Below are 15,944 nucleotides of genomic sequence, written 5' to 3'. Positions count from 1 at the left end.
AGAGAGGCAGATACAGACAGAGCTGCTGCCCAGAGAGAGTACTTCATTAATGCATGAAACCCCTCGTGGGTACTTCATTAATGCTTGGGCTTCTCAGGCTTTAGGATCAAGACCCTGAGGTGTGGAGGGGCCCTTAATTGTGCTAGAATAAACATTGAACAAAAAATATGAAATATTTAATAACTAAAGTTATTCATTTGTACTGTTGTGTGTTACAGGGCTTTTGTCAAATGAAAACTGTCATGTACTAGGTCTCCTCCTACCAATATGGAAAAACGTGCCTACACACTCTTACAGTCTGTGTTCATATACTGTAGTTATTTTGTCTCATGGCAGAGTCAAATAATATAATTTACACTCATTGGGAATAAAGTAGGAAATTGATTATGGAATTGTGGAATCTCTCCCAGAGAAAATAGTAAATCTATGATTTATACTGAAGATTATTCTGTTTGTAAGGCCATACAGAATAAAGTTAGACTGTCTGTTCTGTTTAAATAACATTGCAGGTATGCCTCAATAAATGGAAATTATACAGGAATACAGGAGCATGAAAATTTTCATTATCCTGTTCCTGAAGGCCTCAGCAGCTGACTTTCACTGGTTTTAGATATAAACACACTTGCTTTATTAAATACAGTCTTTGTTGTGTTTGATAAAGCAGGTGCATTTCCCACCAAGATGCACACAGTAGAGCTAATATCATTAACCAGGGTTGCCAGGTTTTAGCAAAGTTTCCAATACAACCACATCTGAAACTGTACACAAGAGACCTGAAACTGGCCAGAAGAGTTTGTAAACTTTTCTTTATTTCCCATGTGCACATGCATTAGGGATGTACCTTCATTAGCCACTCAAAACCCCCTTCTCATTTCCCTATCTTCACAATATATTTTAGTAATGTTCTTAATACCGTACCTCATGGAATCTGCCTTTCTTTTCAAAAATGTATTAGGTTTAATTCTGATTTATTTCTGTAAAACAAAACATTGGTGTTGTATTTTTAACCTAGACCAATTTGGCCAATCTTTTTGGTAACTACAGTTTCTGAGCATGGGGTATGATATCTGATTCATTGGTTCTATTAGCACTTATGGAGTTCCCAATCTTGACCGCTAGATGCAATAATAACTCTACAGAGTTAACTGGGGATGGTTATGATTACAAAACATCTAGAAAGGCAATCAAACTAATGGAACATTGGCTTATATCTGAAAAGAGGTCATTTTTATTATAAAACATAAAGTGAATAGGATTGTGAATAAGGATTATTTAACAATCTACAGACAATTTAAGAAAATGTTTAAAAAAAAAAAAAAAAAAAAGGTTTATGGAGATTTCCTGCCTGTTGTATAAGAATGGAAACCTCTCGAAAAGAATACTCCATGATGATGCTAAAACATTAGTTGAAGTTGATGTCCTTTGTAGTTTTTACTGTAATCCAGACCAAACCCTGTTTTGTGTGGAGTGATGGACAAAGAAACAAAGAAAATTAAGTTTGAAATGAGCTCTTGTAGTGAATATTATTTACAAGTCTTAGTGTAGCTACAATGATCAAAACTTTATCTTGTATGTGTTCATGTATTTTCACTTCAAGTTAGTATTTTACAAAATGTAACTGAACTGTAACTATGAATTTCCCATGGGGATGATCGATCGATCGAAAATATATTAATTATACAGTCTAGATATATTAGCATTATAAATGTCTTATTTTCATTTCTGGTTTTCCATAATAAACAACTTTCACAACTTTTAATCTTGCCAGATCTTCTGATGATTGTACAGAGTACAGCAGAGCAGGGAAGAGAATAACTTGCACATTTGTTGTGCTTTATCTGCTATAACAAAAACTGACTTGACTCATAAAGGACTTTCTAACCAGCTATATGAAATTCAAGATAACAAACACAAAGATTCCCAGTACAGGGTAGATAAAATTGAGGATTAATAATGTACTGACATTTTATGGCCTGCATTGAGGGAATGATGATTTAGAATGATAAATTTATGCCTGAAAGGGTTAAACAAAAGGTTTTACTTCAGATTCCATCAGAGATATGCAACAATATTTATCTGCAATTCAATCTTCCAACTGAGGCTTAAAAAATACCAGCACTGGGTAATGTACAGTATCTATGGTATACTATTGAATTATCAGTTCAAAGCAGGACCCTGTTAGGAGGCCCGAGGTGCAGAGAGATAACTGATTCCTTTGGATTATTTTCCTGGCATTGATGCTTAAACAAACAGAACAAACCTTATAAAGCAGTGAAGGAACAAATAACATACTGAGTCTTCGGAATTTCATGAGAAAAATCATGATTGTAATTGTCACTTATTTTTGATGGAGATAAAGAAAATGACACAACTTAATAGGTAAGTTTTCTTGCTCAGAGTTCTAAACCACAGAACTGCATATTAAAAGCACAATATCTGCTTCCCACACTGACAGAACTCTTAACACAGGCCTCTCCGGCCATCGTTATTTTCTGCTTACCATGGACTAATTCTGTCATTTCACTGACCCCGAATGAATAGTGCCGTTGTTTAGGAAAATAACTTACTAACTGGGCTTCATTCAATTCTGTATTTAACTAGAGTTGTTTTTGTTTTCTTTAGACCACGATCCTTGTGACATTCACCGTACAATTGCACAGTTACTGTTTATCATACAGGCTCAATCACGCCATGGTTAGTATTTTATGCATGCTATTTTAAAGTGGTTTGCCTTATCAGTAAAGACAGTATTACTGTTGAGAATGGAGTATAGTGCCAATCACTTATTATCCTCTGAGAGATAATACTGGCTGCATTTCATCTCAGGCTTCATTTGTTATTTTTCCAGAAGTGACACCATCTAAGGGTGGCCCAAGACTATGATTAAAAATAGTTCATAAACGGTCCAGGATTGTCGTTTCTACAATGTAATTTGGGTTAATTATGGCAGTAAGTTCACTGTTACTGGAACCACTCCCTAACATTACAGTGTATGTAGTCTATTTCACATTAACACCCAGATCAAAAGCAGTATGTAACGTGTATATGAAATATTTATACATTTAGTGTTGTATATATTTAAATCCATACTAGAATATAAGTAAGGATATTTTGTTTTGTTTTTTAAAAAAAAAACAGTAATTGTACCATAATAGAGCAGTAGTAAGGGTTTTTTACCCTTACTTTACTTTTACCCTTTTAACGTGAAGTGCAGAACCTATAGTTTCATCTTGTAGTTGGAGCTAAAGGTTCATTAAATAAACACATAAGAGGGGAGCGACTGTGGATGGAGGGTGGGGTGATAGCGTTTTTTTGTCAAACACACAAACAGGGAAGAGTTGTAATCAGAAGCATAATGATTGTGAGCCTTATTCCCTCTCTTTGCCATGGAACAAGTAAGCGATTCAGTAACATCCCTGCAATGGGCCTCTTAACAGTGCTAGTTACTGAATTATAAGTACTGAGAGGTGAACAGGGCCTGTGCTCAGAATTCTGCTCTCTCACACCCACAATGTGCAAGGACTCAGTTCCACAGGGAGAGGGCACTTCAGTCTCCAGCCTCTTCAATGCATAAAGCATTCTTTAATAGACAGGCATTATGAGGTGACACACAAACACACACACACACACACACACACACACACACACACACACACACACACACACACACATAACAACAATAACAATAATGAAGTTACTGTGTTATGCTGTGTCTAATTATGAGACTCTAAGACTGAGATTTTAGTAGCCACTAGTGACAAACCAGGGAACAGGCATTATGAGGACACACATGCACGCACACACACACACACGCACACACACACACACAATAATAATAATAATAATAATAATAATAATAATAATAATAATAATAATAATAATAATAATAATAAATGTGTTATGTTGTGTTTAATAATACGTTTTCAGCTTTCATATTCTGTGAGACTCATGTTTTAGGAACCAGTAATGGCAAAGAGGAAGCAAAGCTGAAAATATCGGAAATTAAAAATAGAAAGGCTTCTCAGGAAAACTGTACAAACCTCTGAATCTGAAAATAGTTTTTTACAACTTAAATTCTGTCAAGCTTAGCATTATGTATAATCACTGAGGAAAAAGGGGAAAAAGACCTTTACAGCCATTTAAATTGTTTATAACACAACATATACACCCCTTCCTGATTTTTTATTTTTTTGCACGTTTTTCACACTTTAATGTTTCAGATCATTAAACAAATTTAAATATTAGTCAAATATAACACAAGTAAACACAACATGCAGTTTTTACATGAAGGTTTTTATTATTAAGGGAAAACAAATTCCAAACACACATGGCCCTGTGTGAAAAAGCCCCCCCCCCCCCCAAAAAAAAAACAACATAACTTAGCTGTGGTTTATCACACCTGAGTTCATTTTTTCTAGCCACACTCAGGCCCGATTACTGCCACGCCTGTTCACAATCAAAAAATCACTTAAAGAAGACCTGACTAACAAAGTGGAGCAGACCAGAGTTCCAAGATGAAAACCGCTTTTGAGCAAAAAGAACATAAAGGCGACAAGACAAAAGTTTAAAAAGTGTGTGTCCTATTATATCTGGTGTAAAAGTAACACTGCATTTCAGAAGAACATCATACAACAATAAAATATGGTGGTGGTAGTGTGATAGTCTGGGGCTGTTTGCTGCTTTAGGAACTGGAAGACTTGCCGTGATAAATGAAACTATGGATTCTGCTGTCTACCAAAAAAATCTGAAGGACAATGTGCAGCCATCTGTTCGTGAATTCAAGCTGAAGCAAACTTGGGTTCTGCAGAAGGACAATGATCCAAAACACACCAGCAAGTCCACCTCTGAATGGCTGAAGAAAAACAAACTGAAGACTTTGGAGTGGCCTCGTAAATGTCCTGACCTGAATACTCATTCTCGAAAACCCTCCAATGTGAATTACTACAATTCTACAGAGATGAGTGGACCAAAATTCCTCCACAGAGCTGTAACAGAATCATTGTAAGTTATCGCAAACGCTTTTTTGCAGTTCTTGCTGCTAAGGGCCACCCTAACAGTTATTAGGTTTAGGGGGCTAAAAACACTTTTTCACACAGGGCCATGTAGGTTTGGATTTTGTTTTCCCTTAATAATAAATTATTATTAATATTAAATATTATTCTTTGACTAATATTTAAATTTGTTGGTGACCTGAAACATTAATTTGTGACAAACTTGCAAAAGAATTAAAAATCAGGAAGGGGCAAACACTTTTTCACACCACTGTAAGTGTGAAAGATATTTACTGTAAATAACTGAATAATGAACAACACATATTATTGAACCACTTTCAGTTTCAAGTAATGTTGTCTTGTCCACAAGACACGTTTCTAATTCATTATATGTAACAGCTGGTGTCGATGCACTATTTTCACACCATTGTATAGTCTATTATTTTTACTATAGGGTTAATGTTAACATATGCTGAACTTTTCTATTGCTATAAGACCACAGCAATTTGCCAAAACATAACATTTTTCATGCTTAGAGAATGAAACATCTTTAGTTTTATTTAATGCTTTATAGTTTTATTTAATGTTGTTGGACCATAAATCCATAAATCAATAGGACATACAGTCAGGGGAAAAAGAAAGTACACCCCTACTTAATTCTTATCAGGGCCTAATTAACACTTGTGTGGTCTTCACATCTATAAACAAACAACCTCAACAACAAAAAATGCAACTAATAAAACCCAAAATTATTTGGTGTATTATTATTATTATTATTATAATTATTATTATTATTATTATTATATTGTCAAAACACAGAGAGATGGATGTATGCCCTTTTCCCTTGAATATATATAAACATTTTATCATGTGAACAGAATCTTGACACAAAATGACACACTGTTTTTAACCCATCTACAGTACATATTTATATATTATATAAATATCACTGGAAGACTACCACCATCAGTAGAAGTAAATGGTTTTTTATCTTTATTAACAGGGGTCCCAGATCGTGTCAGAGGTAGACTGGGCATGTGGAAATACACTGTGGTTGGAATGCCTGTCCATCACCATGCTCACACACATTCACCCACTCATTCACACCCAGCTGAAATTTAGTGTAGCTAATGCTGTACACCAATGTTAGAGAACCCAGAGGAAACTCACATGCACATGAAAACAACGTTAGATTGTATATTTAATGAGGAAGCGAATATAATGTGCTAATGCTGGTCATTTTCAGAAATCAACCTAAAAAGCAGCTTCCTTTTTCTTGTATGTACAAATTTGATTTGTAAATATCAAGACAATATTCATATGTAGCAGAAGATTCAATACGACCATGTTTTTTCTGTCATTATGGAAAAAAAAATTGCAGTGGAGTCTTTTTTGAATTTTCACTTCCTTTATTATAAAAGACGTTGTTGCTCTCTAACCACATCACCAGTCGTGCTACCTCCAGCTTACTGCTGATATCTTACCACACATGTCCATTATCACTTAACCCCTTAGACTTTCCACACTGTAGCCTTCAACATTTCAGAACAATAAACCACCTGTTTACAAGATCAGAGGAAAACTGTTCTGCCTAATCGCCATGGGTGCAAAAAACAAAACGGCTTGCTGACATTTCAGTCATTGCTGCACAGCTGCATTCCACCCACATGTTGCAGAAATATGTCTGGAGCTGCAAAAATGCTCCCACACTCAGGACGGAGTTTTTACCAAAAATTACAACCACATTAATGAGTGTAAGAAAGAAGACAGCAGACAGCAAAGAGAAAGATAAGAAATCAGATGTGGGTTTTGATTTCTTGAAGGCTGTTTATCTGAAAGGTTGCTACCTTCCTAACACTTTACTCCTACAGTCACTCATTCAGGCTGGCAGAATTAAGCAAAAAACTACATGGAAACAAGCATAAATGTTGGCACAACACCCTTGTCTATACCTTTCTAAATATAAACCCGTGCCTTGAGTGTTTCATCAATTTTCTCCCAGCCGAGTGATTCATGCTAACAAACAGGTATTCATATAAACCAATCACAGCTGAGTGTGGCTGAGTTCAATGACATCATCTGTTACTAAATGTCAAAGCAGGTCTGCTGGTTGCTTAGATGTAGAGTGAGATGGAAGATGTAGTAAACGACAGGAAATTTACTACTCCTAAATGCCTTAAGTCAAATACATAGACAATCACATTAAGATAGAGAAAAATATAATTACTGACATAAGCTCAATTTATACATAAACCAAGTTGGACAGTAATTAACTGAATAAATATATTTATTTCACATGACTGGAGCTGGTCTGCAGACATAAAGCATTTAAGTGATATAAATTAATCTCTTATCCCTTAAAAATTCTAATAGGAAATCATTCAAATAAGCCCTTACAGCTCATAAAATGTCCACATTGCTCAGCTTTTTCACTTTGTCTGTACATCCATCATTTTTTGTCGGTCATATCTGGGCCACAACTTCTCAATTTGCCTTCTGCAGGACTGCTTACTAATATATCTTCATTATCAGTAGGCAGCCATCTCAAAACCTTTATTATAACATATCACTCATTGCTAAAAAGTTTATACTACTAAACTGGAAGTGACAGCAACAGCAACACTCAAACACTCAAAATAAAAAATATGATTAATTATAATATATTATAATTCATGTAACATATATATATATAATCTATGTATTATTAATATAATTCTTTGATTCTCTATGATCTATAATGTCTATAATTTATTTATAAAACATTTATATTTAAACACATTTGTTAGTTTCCAAGCTCTGTACATTTTGTAGTGTTTACAACCAGAATCAGAAAGATTCATGCAAAATGGCCCATTATATTAAAGTGTAGTATTATAGGGTAATAATTTGTTCTGGTGCAAATGCTTACATGCATGATTTCAAAAACTGGAAAGAAATGGCAGAAAAGCAACACTGGTCAGAGGAGGCAGACAGGGTAACGAGATCATTAAACAGAGATCAAAGAAGCAATGATTTTCACATATATCTGAGACATTTATGTGCAGTTGATGGGCATTCTGATCAAATACATGCTGTAAAGGAATCTATTGGATGTAGGAATGTAAGAAGCTATGACCATGCACCTCATCTGTTTACTGGATTTTGAGGTCTGAAAGGTTGTTTCTTAGTCTGTACTGATGATTTTTGGCCATCCAAAGCATGTGGTTTACGCCGAGTCTGCTCAAGATTGCCTAACTGATTCTCCAGCATTCCTAAAAGAAGGACAAACACAATCAATTTTCCAAATATAATAATAAAATATGGCCACTGGTCACTTTATTAAAAACACATGCACATCTTGGGGGCAGTGGTGGCTCAACTGGTTAAGGCTCTGGGTTGTTGATCGGGGTTCAAGGCCCAGCACAGTCAAGCTGCCACTGCTGGGCCCTTGAGCAAGGCCCGCAACCCTCCCTGATCCAGGGGCACTGTATCATAGCTGCCCCTGCACCCTGACCCCAACCTCCACAGTTGGGGTATGTGAAGAAAAGAATTCCACTGTGCTGTAAAGTATATGTATCAATAATAAAGGCTGCTATGACATTTACATTTACAGCATTTGGCAGACGCCCTTATCCAGAGCGACGTATATAAGTGCATAAATCTCTAACATTGAATACATTAATGCTGGTTCACTAGGTTACATACTTAATATACCATGAGTTTAAAACATTTGTTCAAAGTTACAATGAAAAAGTGTCAAAGGTTGGTTTTTTGGGGGGGTTTTTAATGCAAAAGGAAAGAAGTGCTAGTTGAAGTGTTTCCTGAATAAGTAGGTTTTCAGCCAGTGACTCAGCTGTCCGGACCTCTAGGGGAAGTTCATTCCACAACCTTGGTGCCAGAACAGAGAAGAGTCTTGTAGTATACTTGCCTCTTACCCTGTCTTACCTATGACCCCGTTCGATCTGCTCATTCACGTAATGATCCAGTCTGTCAATGTGGTTCATTTCATTTCATTTTAGAAATTGCTGATCTACTGTGATCTTCATGTACAATAGTCTCTAAAGGTTATATAGAATGATGCATAAATATCCAGTGAGAGGCAGTTTGGTGTGTGGAAACACACTGTTGATATGAGAGGTAAAAGGAGAAGGGACAGATTGGGTCAAGCTGCAAGGAAAGCTACTCCCACTGTCACTGTAGTGAGCTGAAAAGCATCTCAGATTGCATATCATACCAAACCTTGAGATGGAAGGACTACAATGGCAGAGAGCACATCAGATTTCTTCAAGAGTCACAGATCTGAGAATCACAATTTCTGCTCTGACAGGCGGATGTTAAGATCAGAATTTGGTATAAATTGATGAAAAAACTCTGCTTTGTGGCTTCATTTGAGGCTCCTGGTGGTGAGGTGCATACAATAAAGGGCACACATTGGGCCCCTTTAATTACCAATCATTTTAATGCTGCAGCCGATATAAGTATCACTGCTTTCTTTATGTTAACAATAAACCATTGTGTAATAGCTTCATCCTTCAGTCTGATTATGTACTTGTCGCAAACAAGCTCGATGTATATGGCAATGAGTTCAGTGTACTTGAATGGCCTCCACAGTCACCACTGGTATGCTATTCATAGCATGAACAAGCAGCTGAAAAAATCCACAGCACTTATGCCATGCAATATCCTGTCAACATGGACCAGAATGGATTCCTCCTTGTGGAATCTACAGCACAAAGATATCAGAGCAAAAGGGTTTCCTACCAACTATTAGTATGTGTTTATAGTAAAGTGGCCTGTGAGGATAAATTACTTTATTACCTTGTAGAGCCACGTCAGGATTTGCTACATGTGGAGTGATGGAGATATATGCTCCAGCAGAACTCTCTGAAGTAAAGAAAATGCTAAATTAGTTTTTTCTTTTTTTCTTTATATCAAACACAGTATACTTCTTTATTTCTTTCTCTCTCTTTCTTCTATTTATTTGTTTATTTTTATGATGACTTTTCCCTCAATGAGAACAAAATCATCAGAAAAAAGAACTCACGTCTGATGGTGCATAATATATATGCTTTGCGAGGCGATAATATTTGACTCGCATAATCCTGGAGGTGTCTGAACATGAAGAGCAGTGCTCCTGTTTCATCACAGAGATCCACTAACTCTAAAATATACACACATATACAGACACACACACACACACTAAAAAGATACTAGGAAATATTTTAGGCATTAATACACAACCAGTGACTCTTTGCATCTTCTATTAGGCAGAATGTGGAAAAAACAAATAACATTAAAGACATGAGCACTGCATTAATGCTGGGTGTGCCACAGGAGTAAGCAGACACCAGCCAGTATGACTTAAGAGCGAGCCTGAAATATTTACATCAAGCTCGGCTGTGAAGATCAGACTCATTACACATTTCTTCCTTTCAAGAGCGTTTAATATAACCAACAATGATTTATGGACATTCATGTGCGGGGGAAATGTAGTTATCACATGATATCCCTGTAATCGTTGTTCTTTTCATTTTTCTTTGAATAATCCCGCTAGGGTTCCTATTGAAATTGCAGTATGTGTATAAGATTACACCTTATACCAATAACCCAATAACCACTTGCAGAAGTTATTGTTATGTAAGAAGATGTACATAGAAGAAGTACCTACGTCCTTTCTGTGTAATTATGAATATTTATTATTTTGTAATCTAGGAAGAACCAGTTTGTTGTTTAAACTTCCTCTCAATGACAACTCACTCCTGCTGTATTTCTGGTGTGTGTTCACAATTCAGAGAAAAAAAGAAAAATAGAGGAAATTCTCTAAACAGCAAGTTTTGATGGTGTATACCTGACTCATTTATTCCTAGCTTGGATCTCAAGTGCTGTAGCAGGCAAATGATGGAGCAGTCAGTGTTGACCAAGAACCGTTCATCCTCTAAACACAGATATTCTAATCAATGCACTGTACTACAATTAACCAACTAAAAAAGCAGTATAATTCACCTTTTTATCATTGATTAGTACAGATCAACTGAGACATAGAAGAGCATAGATGACTTACCCCGATGTTTTATATAAACAAATGTCATGGTAATAATAGAAGAAAAAAGTAGAAAGCTGGGACCCAACGCCTGCAGGTCAGTTTGTCTTTGTTGTGGACTGTAACAGTGACACTGTAGGGCACAATGATGTCATTTAGTACATGTGTCCTGGCAAAGCTACATTTAAAGGGGCCTGTGTTGTTATTATTTTTATTACATGATTTATATTTTAAATAATTGCATAAAGTGTTTTCGTTCTTTCTCTCCATCCACAATGTTTCCTTTTAGCAGCAAGAAAACTAATTTGAAATGCTGGTTGCACCACCCACAGATAAATATTATTACCATGGCAACCAGTAGTACAGCAACCTATAGTGATAAAATGTAGCATTACAGTGCTGTCCTCTGTCCTTTTGTATTTTTGTACTTCTTTCCATTTATCGTCTACCTACATTTAACTTTGTCTCCAGCTTTTTGAGAAAGGAAAGTACGATATTCATAATTCTGTGTCACTAAAGCTGACAGAAAAAAGCTCTGAACTATCATGATTTTTGGGCAACATAATAATAATAATAATAATAATAATAATAATAATAATAATAATAATAATAATAATACATGCTGTCTGGGCTAGAAAGATTCAGCCTCAGCACAGCTTTTTCATATCATTCTGTGTCTTTCTCTTACCAATGATACCTGCTTCCACAAAAAATCCAAGACATTTTTAGCAAGAAGCCAAATCCAAGACTAATGTCTTTGTTTATAGTTAAGAAATACAACTCAGCAAAGAATTACAAATGATAGAAAATGTGTCTCTGCATGAACAGTGTCGATAAATACTTACATAGAGACAGTAAAAAGCACTGGAAACGGATCGACACGTGTTCAGTAATAAGAACAACGTTAACAATCTGAGATCTATTCTCCGAATCAAAGCGTGCACTGAATGCAAATGACATCATGGTAACCATAGCAACCGGATTCCCTGTATCTCTGCCTGGTGAAGATGTTATTTCCTCAAGCAAGACAATCACATCCAGACAGGTGTTAGATATATTCTGAGATCTATTCTGTCCTTGTTTTGTCTCATGAGTCTCACATCATTATGAGAGAATCGACAGTATAAAGCCCAGCGGTTCATCTGATACTCTTAACATGGGTTTCATTCAACAGAACATCTCCAGCTTGTGGTTGTAAATGATACAAAAAAATAAACGACAAAAAAACATAACATGTTCGTTTCGCCTAAAATGGGATCTTTAAGTTCATGTCACAATAGGAAATAAGCATTTGATATCATTTATTTATTTATTTATTTATTTATTTATTTATTTAAATAGTCTTAATAATTTTGTTAATTCTGTTATTTTCAGTATAAATTTTTGAGAAGGAAGTCATTTTAACGAACTGTTTTAAGAAATAAATTTATTCCACGTTCATCCAACGTTCTTAATCTTAATCCGAGAGCAAACCAAAACCATGTTTAAACAAAAGTTAATGAAATACAAACCTCTAATTAAACGTAATCGTTCTAAACAACCTCAGGCTGCATTTTCTTGAAGACTGTTGTAGACGTTCTGCGGTATGCTAGCTAGCTAATTACTTTCCAAAATGGCGCCTGTCATTTCAAACTTAATTAGCTCAATAGCATGTGAGCAGAAATACCTCCGCCGAGGGAGCATTTCAGCTCTGTAAAATCAGATGAAGTACAGAATCTAATCGTTACCTCAACTGTAAGATACGTTGCTGTTTTTCATGACCATTCCTTTAGCGCCTCCATCAGAACAAATGTTATCGGATTTAGGTGACATCTTATGAGGTGGAAATGTAAGTTCTGCACATTCGTGGCTTCATCAGAAAGGGTGTGGGAAAAGTGTTGGTCCCCTTCCTGATTTTTTTTATTTTTTAGCATGTTTGTCACACTTCAATGTTTCAGATTATCAAACAAACTTAAATATTAGTCAAAGATAATGCAAATAAGCACATCATGCAGTTTTTAAATGAAGGTTTTTATTATTAAGGGGAAAACAAAATCCAAACCTACATGGCCCTGTGTGAAAGTGTTTGTGCCTAATAACTATTAACCACTACTAACTATAAACCTAATAACTGTTAGGGTGGCCCTTAGCAGCAAGAACTGCATTGAAGCATTTGTGATAATTTACAATGGCTGTTACAGCGCTGTGGAGGAATTTTGGTCCACTCATCTTTGAAGAATTGTTGTAATTCAGCCACATTGGAGGGTTTTTGATCATGAACCGCATTTTTAAGGTCATGCCACAGCATCTCAATTGGATTCAGATCAAGACATCGACTAGGCCACTCCAAAGCTGCAGAAACCAAGTTCGCTTCAGCTTGATTTCACAAACAGATGGCTGCACATTGTCCTTCAGGATTTTTTGGTAGACGGCAGAATCAATGGTTCCATTTATCATCTTCCAGGACCTGAAGCAGCAAAACAGCCCCAGACCATCACACTACCACCACCATATTTTACTGTTGGTGTGATAATCTTTTTCTGAAATGCAGTGTTACTTTTACACACAACACACACCTTCCAAAAAGTAAAACTTTTGTCTTGTTAGTCCACAGAGTAGGTCTTAGGGTTCATCAAGATGTTTTCTGGAAAATCTAAGGCGAGCCTTTATGTTCTTTTTGCTCAGCAGCGGTTTTCATCTTGGAACTCTGCCATGCCGGCCATTTTTGCCTACATGGCAAACATTAAATTCATGTTAGTGTTGGATGTCTATTCTCCAAAACTGCTGTCATTATGTCAAGAAGGGTGCTGCATGAGAACAACATCGAGCACAAATTCTACTTTAAATATATATTTTTTAATTATCTCCAACCTATTTTAAAATATAATTACACTGGTCTCCTTCATTCTTAATACATTACAATTTACTCTCTGCCTTATTAATAATTTTCCTTCTTGTCCTCACATTTTTAGGAGCCCTATCCATATATTGTTCTGCATTACATACCACATTTTCCATGCTTTGGTTAAATAAAGCATCCAATTTGCATTCCTCCACAACATTCTATACTGTCAAGTAAAGCAGAAACCTTGAATGTGTGGAGTAATACATTTTACTAGTTGAAAGTCTTTTTGCTCTGCAGAGTGGAATCTCCATTCAGCGAACACGAGATGGTCATCCAGTGGCTTGCATCTGAGAATCTCAAATATGATTTTGTGGATTTCCAAAAAGTGTTGGTGGAGCTGGATCCTGGAAACGTATTCCTGTCTTGAAAGTTCTGCTGATGTAACTATTCCAGTAATAGTGGATTTCCATTTATAAGAAACCAGCATGTTGATCTGTATTGTTTGCTGTTATACCTTAAGTGGCTCTGTTTTTAATGTACAGTACTTATGCAGAGATTTCCTATAGCCTACATTTTCACATCTAGAGTAAATCTAGAAGAAATGCTCAAATGTCCATCCAATTTGAAGTTTCCATCAATGCCAAAAAGCATCTGTTCACTCAAGACTAATTGTTATTGGTACATTTAACATGTTTGAGGGGTTATTTATTTAATGTTCACTCTGGCTCAGTGCTTTAATAACAGTGTATGGGACATTTTCACATACTGCAATGTCAGCCAACCAAGTTAACAACCAAGGAGTTAATTTTATGTAGTCAGTTGTTAAAATTTGACTATTAAAATTAATTAATCCTAGTGTGGACAGTTAGCCTATATGAACATAATCTAAGTGTTCAGAAAGTGGGCTCATTATTTCACTAGACAATTGTGTTATGATTGTTAATTGAGGCCATCTAGCTTTGAAATTGTTTTATTTCATTTGATATATTCAGTAAACTACTCCATAAGGAAAAAGGTAAATTCTGTTTAAAAAAATATGGTATAGTAAATATGGTTAAATAAGTCTCCATTTAAGGTATATCTACCTATTTTCAATTATACCTACTAATCTTTTATAAATCTGTGGTTTAGATTAAGGGTCATGACTGCATTGACTTATGATTTTAATTAAATACACTCTATTTTGTTTGCCATTGAATTAAATGTAGCCATTCAGATGTAGGTGAATTATTTTACTTACATTGACTCAATTTATTTTGTAAAGTGATAAAAGCAGTTTCAAATGTACTTATCATTTTAACACTTAAATATTTAAAAAAAAAATAGTACAGCTTAAAGTTTTTTTGAGTGCAAATAACAAGGATGTCATGCATAGAGACTCTTCGTTCTGGTGTCTAGGTTGTGGACTTCCACTAGATGTCTGAACAGTCTTCAATGTACTAACCAAACAAAGCTTGTGTTGTGGGTGTGATTTTCTTACTATATTACCTCCCAACAGAGTGACCTATAGTGAACCAGTATCAGGATGTATTTACTGAGAAAGATTTCAAAGCACTTCTCTAAATCACTCGGGAGTAAAATCTTCAAAATGTCATTAAAACTTAACATGTAAATATAAATACAACAAATTACAATCATGGAAAATAGAGTAAATAAAATCACAAAGAACTTTTCTCAAATCCTGAAATGAAAGCAATGTCTTTCTAAGTGTAATAAAAAACGAATCTTTACCACAGTGATGATTTGCTGATCAAATCTCTAGCACCACTGAATAAAACTATTCTCATACTTTGCTCAAACGTATTTTGTTAGTACTCCAATGTTATGTAATAAACTGAATTGCCTTTCCACAGACAGATTACGGTTCACTGACATCCTGGGACAGGTATCTGTGGAGGTCCCCCACCCACGACCCTTATGGCAGACATCCTTTTCCTTTCACAGACAAACCGCAGTATCTGCACTTAAAAAATGCTCACTTTCTACTCATATTCTACTGTCTGACTTTCTCTGGGGTTTGTTTGCCAAAATGTCCATATATATTCTGATCAAAATTGATATTGTACTTCTCGGTGATTGCTGCTGTTTTAACTTAGTTAACTAGATTCTT

The 15,944-nt window shown here is 35.5% G+C and overlaps 1 long non-coding RNA gene and 1 other non-coding gene across 3 annotated transcripts; one reads left to right on the top strand and one right to left on the bottom strand.

Moving 5' to 3' along the window:
• Positions 1-5,961: 5,961 nt before the first annotated feature.
• LOC113636127 lies at positions 5,962-12,765 on the bottom strand. Of its 2 annotated transcripts, none has more exons than XR_007138277.1 (4): positions 12,738-12,765; positions 11,032-11,143; positions 10,819-10,905; positions 5,962-8,242 (listed from the first exon to the last, which is right to left on the bottom strand). It is a non-coding gene; the product is annotated as an uncharacterized LOC113636127 (transcript). The 2 variants fall into 2 exon arrangements; XR_007138276.1 differs by lacking the exon at positions 12,738-12,765 and adding an exon at positions 12,522-12,587.
• Positions 12,701-14,314, top strand: LOC125139181. The gene is made up of 2 exons (XR_007138278.1): positions 12,701-12,838; positions 14,132-14,314. It is a non-coding gene; the product is annotated as an uncharacterized LOC125139181 (long non-coding RNA).
• The last annotated feature ends 1,630 nt before the right edge of the window (positions 14,315-15,944 follow it).

This window comes from Tachysurus fulvidraco, chromosome 17 (genome assembly GCF_022655615.1).
Source record: "Tachysurus fulvidraco isolate hzauxx_2018 chromosome 17, HZAU_PFXX_2.0, whole genome shotgun sequence".
Taxonomy (NCBI): domain Eukaryota; kingdom Metazoa; phylum Chordata; class Actinopteri; order Siluriformes; family Bagridae; genus Tachysurus; species Tachysurus fulvidraco.
This window is presented reverse-complemented; position numbering and strand designations above follow the sequence as displayed.